Genomic DNA, 17,411 nt, shown 5'->3' on the forward strand with positions numbered 1-17,411 from the left:
CATCATAGCTGCCTTTAAGTCAGAAAAAAATTGCACGGCCGTTCTTCATAGAGTTCGGCCATCAAGATGCTGGCATGCTACTTTTTAAATATTTAGAATTCATCTTCGTCTATCTCCTATCGTGTTCATAAAATAACATTCAAAACTATTGCACAAGATTATCTAATCCTTGTATTAATCAAATATACATTTTTGATATTGACTTCTCTTGGACACATTAATTGTATTATTAAAATGAACTAATATTGAAGTGATGTTATTGTTTGTATTTAGTGTTTTGAAGGCTTTTCGTCCTAGATTATTTTTTGTCTCGTTAAATCAGATCATTAACTTAGGCTGATGCAACTTTACCCGACTGAATGGTTATTTATTCGACGTAAATAAAACTTATTATTCCTATCTGAACAATTCTAAATTGTTAGTTTGTCTACTCACAATTTCCCGCGGATATAAGTTGCTTTTTTTTCAACATGTATTTTCCAAAAGCAGTTTATATTCCAGCTTTTCCCCATTGAAAAAGGGGTTAATTACTTTTTGGAGATTATGATATTTAGTGGTTACAGTTACAGTTAAAGTAAGATGATATGAAATAGTTTACATCTCATAAAATGAGTTAAAAAATGGTCCATGTTTTATATTTAATAAAGTGAGAATAAAAAAGCATGATAGCGAGTCAAAGGGGAACCAAGCTGCATGGTTCATGTTTGATATTTAATAAAATGAGATAAAAAAAAAACTGATAGCGAGCCAAAGGAAGGGGAGCAAGCTACATGGTTCATGTTTTATATTTAATAATTTAAAAGTGAAATACAAAAAAGTATTCAGAGAAATCAAATAGAAATGCCTTTAAGAAAATCAAATCGGACAATTTCTTAAAATAAGTAAATTAGCTCGTCTTCAATCTTATGTTTTGTATTGTTATGCACATGATGGATATATTTCCTTATTTATTGTTCGTTTTATTTCTAATAGCAGTCAATATAGATCTATAACACACTTTTTAAAAGTAATTCCATTATCGATTACAATTCCTCACATAATACAACTCATCACCAGATATATACACGTCTTACCTTCAACCGAGCTCAATGTTTCAATAGATTTTTTATGGGGTGGGAAAGGACATTAAACAGCCCCTACAAATGTAATAATAAACAATGTAACAACAGAAAATAACCAAATATTGGGCTACATGCATATGTATATCAAAATGTGTTAATGGTTGCTTTGAGGAAATCTTGATAACGAGGAAAATGTACAAGTATTGATAATGTCTTAAATTAAAGGTATATTTACAAATTGGCAAAATGACGCCTCTAAAAACGAACTGAAAAGTGCATAGGAAACTATTTCTTTCTGACTTGGACATGTTGGACACAACCAAAAACTGTTTCTTAAGATTTATATACTATAATGCTAACACAATACATGATTGAAAATATGATGTTAATTATACAAAATTTCCTTTATTCAACATGTGAGTGTTTCAAATGTTTCAGGTATGTGAACATCAACCAACTATTCAAAAACGCCAAGTTTCGTTGGCTTCAAAGTGCTGCAACACTACATTATGCAATGACCATTATAAAGCAGGTGATTTTATCAATGTAGTTCATGTTAGTATAAGGGTTTATTCGTTTCTCCTGACGCCACGTTCATACTTTGCACACAAGTCAAATTACTGCTACTATAAAATAAAAATTGCAAAATATTGTTCAATAGTAAATATTTTGCACAATGTTTTTTTTTCGACACATTTAAGTTAAACAACATGACAGTACATAATTACTTTTACATATATGTACATATACAGCAGATATATGGGAATATTTTTGTTTAAGTGTGTTAGTCACGGTACCACAAAGGAAAACATCAATTGTAGAATACGAATACTAAGTGTAACAAGCTAATTATTTCGATGTTTCAAAATCTGTTAAAAAGTATATCTTTTTCAGAGCGTTGGCGAAAGGCTGTGATTGGATAGAACAGTTAAAACTCAACCTATAACGTGGCGTTTTTTTAATTGAAAAACAATTGTAAGAAAAACAATGTCTCTACTTTTCAAGTCTGATAAGACATATAATTTGTAAAGTTATAAGTTTGTGTAGATGGTATAAAACATTACAAATTCAAAGCGGATTTCACCGTTTTTCTGGGTATTTAGTTGAAAGAAGAAAAATGTCAAAAGTGGAAATGAAAATAAGTACGTAAGAAAGGAAAAATCAAACTGATAGGAAGAGTTGGTGGTTTCTACTGGCCCAATGAATTCTTCAAAAAAACATTAAATTCTTAAACAAAAAAAATGCAATGATTTATTGGTTGAAGGTACTTTTGTATACTTAATGATGACTTTAGATTCCTTTTTACAGAAAATAAACACCATATAATTGTTCGACCAGCAAGTTTTACTTGTCGTAAGTACATATATAACATAGCTTATACACAATATATGTTTTTATCCGACACTGAAAATCAATTGGAGACACTTTTACATAATTTCTTATTCACATTTTTTAAAATGGAGTTACTCACAGCCTGGGACGTTTTCAAATACATTACTTTGGAGAAAAAAACATTGAGAGTGAAAATTGAACTGTTTCAGAATAGACATAAATATTTGATACTACCAACAAACCATGATAATGTATCTCTTACCTTGAACCTTTTACGAACGAGCTGTATTTGTTTGTAAGATCTCATTTTTATTTCAGCTCCAATGCCAACAACTTTCTCACCTACTAAAAACCCACCTTCTACTACTCCATCATCAACTACTACTTCTATGCCTACCACAACTACTACTAACCCCATCACTACCACAACTACTACTACGACACCTACCACTATAACTACCTCAACAACACACCCTTCTACCACACCTAGCACTACTACTATGATGACTACGCAATTTGTGGGTACTTATTTATTGAGAAATATAAAAACGATATGAAAATTGGTATTTCTGACAAAAATTTAATTCTGGATGTAACGTATCTTCTGACTGGCTGACGTCGTTTTGTCATATCATAGACACAATTTTGTCATGTGACCATGACGTCATCAACGTTTTTTCATGATTTACACAGGTTTAAAATTGAATTTAGAATTAAATTATAAGTAATAACTGTAATATTTAGTCATTCTATTCGAAATAACATAAACATGTGGTGCACACTGTTAAATAACCCGCTACGCGCGTTATTCAGTGTGCACCACATTTTTTATGTTATTTCTTCATAGACAAAAATATATAACAGGCATTCCTAAAAAAGACAGTTAGAGTTTAGTAACATGTAGAGATAACAAGCAGAGGATATTAGTGAAATAAATGCACTTATTAATTCAACGTTTTTCACCCAATTGATTTTTCTCAGAACTTCCAAATATTCACACTTATCCGTTCCGTATTTTTACATGATCAGGATTTGTAGATAGCAAACTTAAAACGCTATGGGTGTAAATTACACAACAGAAATCTTTTAGATCGGTTTAAATACTATCACAGATTTGTCCAAAACCGTAAGCATGCTATTTATTTCCACTTACCAAAATACATCCAATTTTGGAAGATTTAAACAAAATCCTCGGCATGTTAAGCGTTTTAAGGATGTTTGCACGTAAGTTTTAAAATAAATTTGTTTTTTTCAAAGACTTTTATAAATTGATAGTAAATAAAACACGGAACTTTGAAAGAAGAAACTGGTAAATCATTATCTCTGTTTTTTTATTAATGTAGATTTAGAATTTCAAAAAAGACTGCTTCATATTTGATTTGGGTCTTGTAGGTCAATGTAGAGACAAGCCAGGTACCGGTATCAGCTGTACAGAACTAATGTCAATCAGTGGGTTTTGTACTTCGCTGATCGCTGATAAATACTGTGCTGAATCATGTAATCATTGTACGAACACCGGCCTTATTATGACGCCTGATCCAGTAATAACCGGTCATATTCTGACGACTGATCCGGTAATAGCCGGTAATTTTTTGACGCCTGATCCTCAAAACATTTTTGGAAAAAAGTAAAGATTCGTCTGAATTTTATTAATAAAAAGTTTGGTTTTCGTTTGGCTTTTAAATGTGACCAAACATCGTTTTGATATCAAGTAACAATGTTTTAGATTTTAACGAGAGAAATTTATGTATTACTGAAAAATTATTACACCAGGGTTTTCGATATCACAAACTAGTCAAAACATTTACTAAATTTGATCATCGGTAGAAAGACATCATTCGTAAATATAGCTCAACATGCAGACTTCTAATACGTTCAGGTATTTCACATCCATTTTTTTATGGAAATATTCTTTATAAAGCACAAAGGTGTCAGTATTCACCTCAGAAACTTACAAAACCTTTGAATAGACTTATTAAGAAGGGATATAATTACGATACTGTTGTCAAGTCATTAAAAATTGCATATTTTGGCGTTAATATTGAGTCACTGATAAGGTCTTTGCATCGGAACTAAACACATTAATTCTAAAAACAGTTGTTGGCATGACACGGGTAATGTTCTTCTCATATATGTTATGATGGTATGATACTAAACCCCTAACGGGAAGGATTGTGCCTGATATTCATATGATAAAATCATAATCTTTCAGTCAGTTTAATTGAAGTCTGGAGCTGGCATGTCAGTTAACTGCTAGTAGTCTGTTGTTATTTATGTATTATTGTCATTTTGTTTATTTTCTTTGGTTGACATCAGACTCGGACTTCTCTTGAACTGAATTTTAATGTGCGTATTGTTATGCGTTTACTTTTCTACATTGGTTAGAGGTATAGGGGGAGGGTTGAGATCTCACAAACATGTTTAACTCCGCCGCATTTTTGCGCCTGTCCCAGGTCAGGAGCCTCTGGCCTTTGTTAGCCTTGCATTATTTTAATTTTAGTTTCTTGTGTACAATTTGGAAATTAGTATGGCGTTCATTATCACTGGACTAGTATATATTTGTTTAGGGGCCAGCTGAAGGACGCCTCCGGGTGCAGAAATTTCTCGCTACATTGAAAACCTGTTGGTGACCCTCTGCTGTTGGTTTTTATTTGGTCGGGTTGTTGTCTCTTTGACACATTCCCCATTTCCATTCTCAATTTTAACTCCTGATTTACTTATATTCATGTGTTTTTGTATTCGATAATACTGTCAAATCACAGTTATAAAGACAATCGGTTGTATTCAGTTTTTAACGTTAAAATTGATTTTAGTGATTGAGTAAATCTAATTTTATTGATATGATTTCCATGGTAAACCGAATATGTTGGAATTCTGAAGAGAAAAAAAAACATTACAGCATTAACTTATTTCAAGACAACATCACAAATGCTTTAAAAACATTACTAATTTGAGTTTGGTCCTTTACCGGCATTTAGCGGGATTGTTTTTATACATTGGATAAAGATATAGGGGAGGGTCGAGTTCTCAAAAAACATGCTTTACCCCGCTGCAATTTTGCGCCTGTCCCTAGTCAGGAGCCTCTGGTCTTTGTTGGTCTTGTATGATTTTTTATTTTAGTTTCTTTTTTTCGGAATAATTCGGAGTTAAGTATGACGTCCATTATCACTGAACTAGTATACTATTTGTTTGGGGGCAGCTGGAGGACGCCCCAGGGTATTGGAGTTTCTCTCTGCGTTGAAGACTCATTGGTGGACTTCGGCTGTTGTCTGCTCTATGGTCGGGTTGTTGTCTCTTTGATACATTCCCAATCTTCATTCTTAATTTTATGCTATGCGCATCCGTGTCTTAAATCGGAGAAAAAGTTGTACTCTGTACATACATGATATACATGTATATATATAAGGATTATAAGATTTGTATATGTTTTAAATAGAATTGACTTCTGGAAATCCCTTCTGATTCGGTTTTGTTGAAACGGATCTAGTGATTGAGACTTATACATTATAATAACATGAATAAGGAGAAATGTTTAAATTGCCAATGAGACAATTATCCACCCAATTTCAAATGAAGTAGATGTAAACAAATGTATGCAACCATACGGCCGTCAATGGAGAAATCCAATGCTGTGTGGTCGACTATAAAATGCCAAACATGAAACAATTCACTAGAGAAAACTAACGACCTAATTGAGAACAGAACAATTTACGAGAAATATGTATGACAGACATAAACTAACGACAACCACTAAACTACAGGCCACTGACTTTGGACAAGCACATAAATATGGAGGCGGGGTTATACATTTGTGTGAGCGCTCAACCATCCCATAACCAGAAACAGTGGTGTATTGAAACAACATAAGAACAAACTATAAAAAACAAATGGCTTAACTCATCAGATTGAAACAAATAGAAATACATCTTACAAAAGCACATATTTGACACGAACTGTTGTTTGTACATCCCCAAAACATAAACATGCAGATCTGAGATTACTCGCTGTTACTGACAGCTTATTCAAAGCCATTAACAACTAATAAAAAAAATAGCAAGCATCTACTACTAATAGCAATGATTTTTGTCAATTTTTTTTTAAATATCAGCCGCGTTCACTCGAGATGATGTTTTTCAATTAGCTGAAGAAAAATATAGTCCAAATATCCACTACTGTCCTACCTTTTATTGTGTTTGCACTGTATAATCCTGATAATATTTTTCAAGATTTTTTACATTGTTAAACCGCCATCTTGGTTTCTATGAGGATCCCTGATTTACATAACATTCGTTACTCTCCTGTAATATCTTTGTCATTCACCTCGTAGTGAACGTAAAAAAAGCATTTAGGTCAATCAAGGTTTGTTTCGTTTATTCAATGGGTATGGATACAATTTAAAAGGCACGTGTATTTTACGGTTTACATCGACTGCAGCGTATTTGGTTTGCTCTGGTTACAGAATTGAACGCCCTGGTAGCATACCGCATTCTTCTTTAAACTGATGTGCACTCGTAGATATACACATGTTCTACCCGAAGCTCACGACCCTATGTTGGAATATGTATAATGCTGAAGCTGAGCTAAGGTCAGTATATTGCTGACGTAAATCAACTTTCTGACGTAAATGGCGTCCATTTTTAATGTTGACATTCTGTCAACTTGGAAAATAGATAAATGGAACTATATTTAGTTTCTCTTAGCACAAATGGGTCCAAATGTCTACTATATATTCACTGAATAGCATTATTACAATTTCCTTTTCTTGTGGTGTTTTATATAGTGCAGTAATGTATCCATCAGTCATTGAACCCTACCTGGTCAAACAGTGAAGACAAACTCTATCACATTATACCCAGAGACCTTACAAACAATGTTTACTGACAATAACAATAAAATATATGTATTGTTCATCATATTGTCTTTTTATACGCGTTAGTTAACAGTAAACGACGAACATGAAAGTAGGTGTACACACAAACAGCCTACCTCATAAACCATACCAATATCATTTCATTTAAGGTGTTAAAACAGACTTGAAGGCCGTACATTGACCTATAATGGTTTCCTTTTATAAATTGTTTTTTTGGATGGAGAGTTGTCTCATTGGCACTCACACCACATCTTCCTGTATCTATTGTCTTTTTTTTTTTCAAAGGTTGATGAACTTGATCTTTTTTTTTAATTAACCTTTAATGCTTTATTTGACTCCATTTTCCATTCTTTTGAGGTTAGTCTTTGTTCCAGAAAGCATTAACCCAGGTAAATAATGTATGTGCCAATGTCCTAGTTATCTCATGGCCTGTATTGGTCACGTAATAGACTGACTTATCAATATAATTGTTATGTCGTACAAATTTAACCATCATGACAAGGAAAAATTTGATGTAACAACTAGTCATATTCACAAAAAATGACTTCGTTGCGGATTAAACTTCTGATTTGTGGTAAGATGGGGAATTTTTTTCCTGTCTTCCTTTACAGTTAAGATCATGATAATTGATAATGTGTAATACTGAACTGATTGTTTTCCGAAGACTTTATTTTTCTATTAATCAATTTTCTTATTGTTTTGTATAAAAATGTCTTTTAGTATTTTCAATCATTGAAAGAATAAATTACAGTAAAATTTGACAGGAAGTATGTTTGTACATAAGGCAGATTTAGACAACAGTCTATATATATTTATATAAGATGAATTAAATTGCCTTCCAAATACTTTTCGATCCCTAACATCACTGAGGAGACATTCATTATCGAAATCCAGATATGGTGTAAAAAATTTAGCACCTCATGTTGTGGTTTACCATCTTTGCTGCAAGTTTATTGTTTTCTACTTATTTAATTAATATAGAGATCCATTTTGTTACACCTTGTGATCAATTTATTTTGCAATCGTCAATGGCAGTCAGCAGGGTTATGGAACATCAGTTGTTCCACCTGCTATTTAAAAGCGTTTGGTTACAATATGTTTTTCACTCTTTTGGTCTTTTGAAAAATATTGCTTGTACTGTATTAAGACCCCTCTACAACGAAATTTGTTACATGTACACGTATAAAAATTGAGGTTTTTCTCCAACGCAATCATAGGTTTGAACGTTGTTTTCAATTTAGACTTGTTTGTAGTTATATTTAGACACATTCTTTCTTATCGCTCGTTTAAACTAAAGAAGACACATAGGCGTCATTTCTCGGTTACTAGTAAACTACATTGTATGTTCTTTTTCATCAATCTATTTTACGTTTAAGTAATCGAAATGAAATCGAGAATTACATCATATGTTTTGTTGTAATCGATTGCAGATTATTGTCAATTAACCAACTACAATCGATTAAGATTACAGATCACGTTTACCCAATCCCTGTGTCAGGACTTCGGGATTGGCGTGAGCTTCTAAAAATGAGCAATAATAGAGTGATTAAGTTATGTTCTATCGAATACTAAAATCTAAGTACAGCACGACGACGAAAGTAGTAAAACAAAGTAAAGTAAACGAAATACATTTACTTACTTTTATTCAGTTGAACATGATGATTTATGAGCTGTTTTATGAATTCAAAGAAAACAGTTTTCTTTAAATGTTTATATGTTTATGTGGCAACCGTATGATCAAACATGAAAAAAAAATGTATTTAGAATTTTTTTGACACGTTAAACTAAAGAATACCATTTCCAAAATTTGTTTATGCTCTTCAAATTCGTACTATTTTTGTCTTTTAAATTGTTTGTATTCGAGCGTCACTGGTGAGCCTTTTGTAGATAAAACGTGCATCTGGCGTACATATTTTGAATTCTGGTATCCTGGTATCTATGATGAGATTATTTACTGTATTTAATAAACTTACAAATATTGTTTATTAGAGTCGAGAAAAACATGATTATTTTATTTATTTGCAGTTTTATTATATTTGACATGTAATGTAGTGCATGGAAAATACATCATCTCGAGAAGTAAGTTTATCATCTTTTATGGTTTCTTGTAGATAGTTCATAAGTTTATCATATGGATTCTTATTTATAGACGACGCATTCAACAAAGATAACAATTTATAAAGATAAGTGGGTCTTAATTACCCATACGTATACCAGACGAGTGTTTCGTCTTCACAGTATTCATCAGTGCCGCTCGAATCAAAACAGTGTAAAGGCAACAAAATACGACTTAAAATGTCGTTGATAACCTCAACTTCTACAATGTTTTGTCAAATAATTCTACGGTTATCTATGCCTGAGGTACTAATCAAAAGTAGGAATCAAGATTTTAACACAATGTACCACTATTTTTACCTACTATGTGTGTTAGTTTTGTTCACACATTGTTGTCAATACAGTGGAATTTTATGCAACTGTCATACAAGTTAGAGGTTTAGCTAACTATGAAACCAGGTTTAATCCACAATTTCTACATAAAGATATGTCTGTACAAAGGCAAGAATATGAGAGTTGTTTTACATTCGTTTGATATTTTTGATCTTCGGATTGTCATTTGATAAGGGTCTTACCGATTTGAAAATTTCCCTGGAGATCGGTATTTTTGTGATTTAACATTTCAAATCGAATATTCTGTACTTATTAAAACTCAAAATGGTATGGTGATATAAATAGATAGCTTTAAACATCATCGATAAAAATATCACTTCCATATTTATTTCAGTACCAAATGACAACCATCTGAACATCACGAAATGCTACTCATGTGACAACATCAGGAATCCCAAAAATTGTCACACTACAGTAGATTGTCATCCAAATGAGGTAAATTTTTCTTCAATTGGTCTTAGAAATCAATTAATTGCTAAGTCGTAGTTCTCCTCTTATATTTGATGTGTTTCCGTCAGTTTTAGTTTGTAACCAGGATTTGTTTTTTTCTCAATCGATTTATGAATTTCGAACAGCGGTAAACTACTATTGCCTTTATTTATCAATAATATATACCACTTCCCTTCCATATATCACATAAAGGTTTTCTCTGGATGTTAAATCTGATATGAAGATTAGAGGAAACGCAAAAATACCGCACAGAAAAGCAAACTTATACAAATACTAACAGCTATATATCTCATTAGCAAAAACCAGAACACAAGAACAAAATATAAAAAGGCCTTATATGTGACATATAATAGTTTTTAATATTTGTCATTTTGGTCTGGTGAAGAGTTGTCTCATTAGAAAACATACCTCGTCTTCTTTTTTATAAACAACAAATAACATTATTAGTCAAAAATAGCCTAACTTGGTATAAGTGCAAAATGGGCCAAGAATTTTACAGTAGATTCTGCACAGAAACCGCAGAAACCTCTTCTGTCTTTCTATACCATACATTTATATATATGAAATAAAATAAAACACAAAATAAATCCTACACTATAAAGCTACAACGAAAAATATTCAGATAACATCGAAAGCGGGTCAAAATTTGCTCACAAGTGTAAGTTGTTCCGATAGTAGTTAAAACATTTGTGAAATAAAACATGTTGAAATCGGACGAAGATGTTACCGTTGAATTTGAAAAAGTAGACACTCATCCATAACTAAAAAATATACATAAACGTCAAAGAAAAAGCAGTATAGATGTAACTTATACCGTCAAATACTCTGAAATTACCGTTCAACACAATCAACAAGGAAGGAATATCCTACATTTACAAAGACCTCAATGCGTATGTACTATAATGTTATATCGCTTTGTCCATGATAATATAAAATCATTAATACGAAATCTAACAGACATAGAAAAATTCAATTGCACGTGTTCAATGTCTATTTATACCCATATATAATATATTAGCAAAAATGAAAGAAAAGAATACGAGATTTATGATAGAACATTAACACAATAACGGCATGTACAAGTACCGATCCACGGCAAATGGATATCAATAGAAACAGACTAAACAGTAAAAGTAATATCAATATAGACAAATAAAAGAATTATTATGACGATAAATCACGTCATTACCCAGAATCTATGACTGAAAACCATCTTGTATTTTATAATTAAAATCGTCTCGTTTGTCATAGATTCTGGTACTGAGATGACCGTGTATGTCAAATTCGAGGTATAGGTCTAAAAATGAGGCGGAGGAAGCTGCGTCTGTTGTTTCTTTTACTTCAAATTCTGGGGGATATATCAATGGATTACAATCAGAAAAGTTTGGATTTTTAATGGAAAGAACATCATCAATATATCTGAAAGTGAAATTATATTACTTGTCTCCTTTGATCTTCTTGTTTTGACAAGTGTCTGAACTCTGAAAGAACTCCGATTCATATGAAAATAAGAAGACGTCGGCAGGCAGAGGCGCATAATTCGTTTCCATAGGAATGCCAACCATGTGAAATAGTCTACCTCCGAATTCAACAAATACGTTATCAAGCAGAAACTACAGCAAACTGATCACTTGTTCCTGTGTAGCATGTTTTACCTTTTTTTTCACTATTAACAAAATATTCCGTATGGGATACCAAAGTAATAAATGTATAGCGTATGCTACCGTTCTTTATGTTGAAAGCGTGGATGATTATTTCTTTTAGACGACTTTTTAATTTCACATGGGGAATGGTGGTATAAAAATCAAAAGTTTTGATAGAACTATCTCTGGACCTTTCCTCGGTGGTTAATTAAATGGCGTCTAGACTAATAAACACATGACGCGCCGATACATATTATCGAATAATTGCATTGTTAATTGTTTATTTAAGACTTTTTATAATTTAGATATACATTTCAGTAATATGTTAAAAATCAAACAGAATAGTTATGAGAATTTGAGTCAAATTAGTAAACATGAGTTCGACAGCTACATGTAATGCCCTTTTAAAGCGTTGTACACTGCATGATTTATCTTATAAAATTTATCATTTTTTTTTAAGATATGTTCTGTAGATGCAGAACTAGCTGTTGGCGGATTCGGACCGTTTATCCGTTATAATCTAGGCTGTAAACAGAGAACAGTAAATATTGTTAAACTTTAAGTGTGCATTTTTATTAGTTGTTTGAAAAGGATGATACGAAATATCTGATTAATTTGTAAAAATTGCTTGCTTTAATTGGTCCAAGACCACAATTAATGATCCCGCTTTTCGTAACAAATATAGTTCCCTTTAACTAATGTCAACTATATTGTATTTTTTTCTTTTTTTATTCTTTCCCTTTCTCGTACATTTTCTATTTTTTCTGGAGTGGAAATGAAAGAAGAGAGCTGAAATTAACTTTTGATTGTTTTTTTTTTAACTGATGTTGATATGGACATAGTGATTAAGCCAGGTGCAAAAAGGTAATATTTACACATTTCAGAACATCTCTTGACTTGCCTATAGGGGTATGGATGTGTATTTGCCAAATTTGTATGATATAACATTCAATTTTTCTGAAAATTGGATATATTTTTGGATTTGTACTGTGGATTACACACACACACACAAAAAAGACAAAAAAATAATAGGGATTTTTTTTTAATGAGGCAAAACGTTATAAAGAATTGATAGAGGAATTAATTGTGGTCTCGGTCTAATTGAGCGTTTGTTCTTGTACAAAACATGTAGTATTTAAAAAGTTTGAGTTAAGTACCTAAGCTCATTCCCCATTGCTTCACGCAAAAATATTTGTTTCCTTTACTCAGCTTCAACACAATATACACAAATACTCACGAAATTGCACGATGTAGTGACGATATCGCCGATATTGTCAACTTAGTTCATGATTTTATACCAGCTCGCAACATTGTCTACGTCGTCCCCCTTTCCTCTCTACATCATTGACATCGCCTACATCGTGACAACATTGTCTACATTGTTCCTCTTTCCTGTCTACATCGTTGACATCGCCAATATCGCGATGTTGACAACATCATGACGAAAAGTTATGAAACGATATCGATAACGAAGTTTAACATTGTGTTCTACCTTGTACACTGGACATGAATGAACGAAATGTCACGCTTACTTTATCGAGACACCAGCACAGTGATGAAAAAGCCTTCAAAAATAAATAATGCAACATTTAAATCTTCCTCAAAATGAAGAGTTGTACTTATAGTTTATGTCGAGCTTGTAGACTAAATCTTTCCGAGTCTGTTTAAATAGCAAATTGACAAAAAAAAAAATGTTTCAGTGAGTCCTGCCAAATAGTCACAATAGTCTGTCGTTGGTTAAATATCTTTGCATCATATAAAAGTCATAAGAATAGTTATCAAAGGTACCAGGATTATAATTTAGTACATAAAGGCAACAGTAGTATACCGCTGTTCAAACTCATAAATCCATGGACAAAACACAAAATCGGGGTAACAAACTAAAACTGAGGGAAACGCATAAATATAAGAGGAGAACAACGACACAACACTACAATGTAACACAAACAGAAACGGACCAAGCATCAGACAAAATCCCACGAGAATAACAAATATAACGTCAAAACCAAATACAAGAATTAGGGATAGACAAGTACCGTGACACGTCTTATCGCAATGTCAATTTACACTCAAAAATAAGAGAAAACAAACGACGCAACATTAAATTTGTAACACACACAGAAACGAACTATAATATAACAATGGCCATATTCCTGACTTGGTACAGGACATTTTTAAAGGAAAAAATGGTGGGTTGAACCTGGTTTTGTGGCATGCCAAATCTCGCACTTTAATGGCAATGTTAAATATAACATTGAAATAACAACATAATAATACAGGACTACAATACAAATAAATAAGAGAACGTATTAGACAAAGAAACACATGATTAATGAATAACACAATTTTCAGGTTTAAAATTCAATACGCCAAAAACGCGCCTTGTCCAAACAAGACTCACCAGTACGCCAGACGCGCGTTTCGTCTACATAAGACTCATCAGTGACGCTCATATCAAAATATTTATAAAGCCAAACAAGTACGAAGTTGAAGAGCATTGAGGATCCAAAATTCCAAAAAGTTGTGCCAAAGAAAACACGATACAAAAATTCCAAAGTTTTATTCTGTTCCAAAGGAAAGAACTGTCAGTTTTAATATACATTATTGGTTCCGATGGTTGATACAAACGTGCGCATGATTCTGTCAGTTCTATTACATCTCCTTCAAAGTTTGGTATTTTAGTGAAATTATACATTTTAAATTGGTATACTAGAAGGTTTTTTTTCTTTTTTCCCCTTTAGATATGTCACGGCTTACCAACTTTACAAAATCGCCAAGTTAGTATAGCATCAATGTGTTGCAGCACTACATTGTGCAACGACCATTACCTAGGTACTTTAATTAGTTTGACAAGTAATGAAAGTAGTTCATGTTTCCAATTAGCGACTGTATTTCAAGTTTCAGTAACCGAGTAGTCTAGGTAGTTCATACTGTATCACGTCAAGCCTGTCAACACTAGGATTGAAGCCTGCACGTGCGACTCTAATCTTAGCTGACTAGGATTGTTATTATTACTGTCGACGCTCAGTGGTTCTCTCTGGACACTTCGGCTTCCTCCACCAATATAAACTGGTCATCATTCATCTATTTTTACAAAGGGAAACGCCACAAATTAAAGATACTGGTATTTAAAACTGTAAACATGTCTATAAAAACCTAAAAGAAAGAGAATATTTGGTCGATCTAATCGATCGATGTTAAACTTTTAAGAATTTTCATCGCAAATAACCTATTTTACAATCCGAAGTTTATCATCAACGTGTAATGTACATACGAAATAAATTAAAGTTTCTGCTATCGCACATGATCGTTCTATTTGCTTTGTTTGCCCCCGCATACTTGTATATCCCTTGAGGGAGAACAAACATAGAAACAAAGACGGACATGTTATACGTGAATTAACCTAAGAGTGCTGAAAGTCTTTACATCTATATCAGTGTTATTCTTTTGTGCGTGCAACAATTACAGATATTATAGTAACAGGAATATATACTTGACTTCTCATATTTGTTTCAGATTTAATTCAAACTACAGTATCACCCACAACAGTAACAACTTTTGGGACAGGTATACGTGAACTTGTTGTAGTTTAATGGTTTGGATGGCTTGCTGGCTGATTGACATATCCAATTAATAGCTGAATCCCCGTCTATTTATTGTTTCAGATGTCAATCTTAATAACTATGATTAAGCAAACAAAGTGAGAATGTCAACAAAACCTATAAACTACATACATTAGGATATTAGCTCTAAGAAATAAATAAAAATCATCTAAAAAACTAAAAGAATACAGAAATGAATGTTCTTGATATTCAAACATGTATATATAAATAACATCAGCAGATGTTCAGTTTTTGTAATAGCATGTAACTGCGACAGATGCTAATTTAACAGTTAATGTTTCTTCGGTAAAACTCAATGGCATTTGGGAAAGAGAGGCAAAAGATACCAGAGAGACATTCAAACTGTTGAAAATAAACTGACAATATAAAACAGAAGATGCGGTAGGATTGCCAATGAGACAACGCTCCACAAGAGACCAAAATGACACAGAAATTAACAACTATAGGTCACCGTACGGCCTGCAACAATGAGCAAAGCCCATACCCCATAGTCAGCTATAAAAGGCACCGAAATGACAATGTAAAACAATTCAAACAAGAAAACTAACGGCCTTATTTATTTTAAAAAAAAAATGGCAACGCCATGGTTAAAAAAGAAAAACACCAATAGATAAGTATTATATATACCACGCTATTTACGAGTTAACATATTTAAACGACGAATCCGCAGGATGAGTTCGTTTAAATATGTTAATGAGTAAGGCGTGGTGTATATGTTTTGTAACATCATTCAAAAGTGGCCTGATGATTTTTTTAACTATTAAGAAACCAGAAGGAGTGTCGTTTTAACCCACTGCTTAGCTCGCGCACGAGAAAATCGATCCAGTTAGGAATACAGCACATCAGACATGACAAAAAATTATTTTTCTGAATCAAACGACTCGGGCTCCTCTAAGGAACATACCATTTGATTTTTTTCAGGGTCTGGGAATTTTTAGAACAAAATATTCCGGCTCTTTTTTGTCATAAAAAAAATCTTTAGAAAAAAAATATTTTCCCCAATGAAATGTATGAAGTCAGTGACGGAATTCCCAGTAAGTAGAAATCCTATTGTAAAACAAACGAAATCCTTGTCCTCGTGCATTCACTAAATTGTCAATCAGGCGTAACAAAGAGGCGGAGTTTCAATCATGGTTTAACATAAAAAAAAATATCAGATTAAACCATAGTTCAAGCTCCGCCTATCTACATGAAATTGTAAGAACAAAGTACGTCATGATTCTTTTTCATGGAATAACATATAAATCTTCATATTAAACCATGGTTTTTCAAAAACCGAACTATTAAGCAGATTATCACGTAAAAACTTCAAAGGAAAAATGCCGTATTATGTTACAAACAATTATACTAGTATACAAAACACAACAAATACAACTCAAGACCGAGCAACACGAACTCAACAAAAAAACTGAGCTGATATCAGGTACTCTAGAAGGGTTAGCAGATCCTGCTCCATATACGTACAATAGGAGTAGGTCACTTGAAAATAAAAGTGATGGAGTATGATTCACTAAAATTCATTTATGACTTTCAGATGTATGTAGAAATCACCCGGATGTTGACTGTGCATACCTCATGTCAATCAACATGTGTACTGCTCCTGTAGCTGACCGATACTGTGTTGAACCATGTTACAACTGTATAAAGACCGGTCAAATTCCTACGCGTGATCCGAATACAATTTTGGGATAAAGTGAAGATTCACTAGAAGTTTACTAATAAAAAGTTATGTATCTCAATATTTAATGAGGCGTTCAATTGAATTCATACATTTAGGCATGTTTAATAGCGTCTGTCCAAAATCAGTAACCTCTTGCTTTTTGTAGTCTTATATGTACTTTTAATCTTAGCTCATTTATATGTGTTTTGGAGCTAAATGTGACGTCCATTTTCACTGAACTAGAACGCATTTTTACCCAGGGGGCAGACGAAGCTGCCTCCGGATGCGGGATTTTCTCGCTGTGCTGAATGCCCATTGGTAGCC

At 32.8% G+C, this 17,411-nt stretch overlaps 1 long non-coding RNA gene across 1 annotated transcript; it reads left to right on the forward strand.

Moving 5' to 3' along the window:
• Positions 1–14,551: 14,551 nt before the first annotated feature.
• On the forward strand, positions 14,552–17,173 carry LOC139502468 (uncharacterized). The gene is made up of 3 exons (XR_011658855.1): positions 14,552–14,636; positions 15,321–15,371; positions 16,962–17,173. It is a non-coding gene; the product is annotated as an uncharacterized lncRNA (long non-coding RNA).
• Positions 17,174–17,411: the final 238 nt, after the last annotated feature.

This window comes from Mytilus edulis, chromosome 14 (assembly GCF_963676685.1).
Source record: "Mytilus edulis chromosome 14, xbMytEdul2.2, whole genome shotgun sequence".
NCBI classification, from domain to species: Eukaryota; Metazoa; Mollusca; class Bivalvia; order Mytilida; family Mytilidae; genus Mytilus; species Mytilus edulis.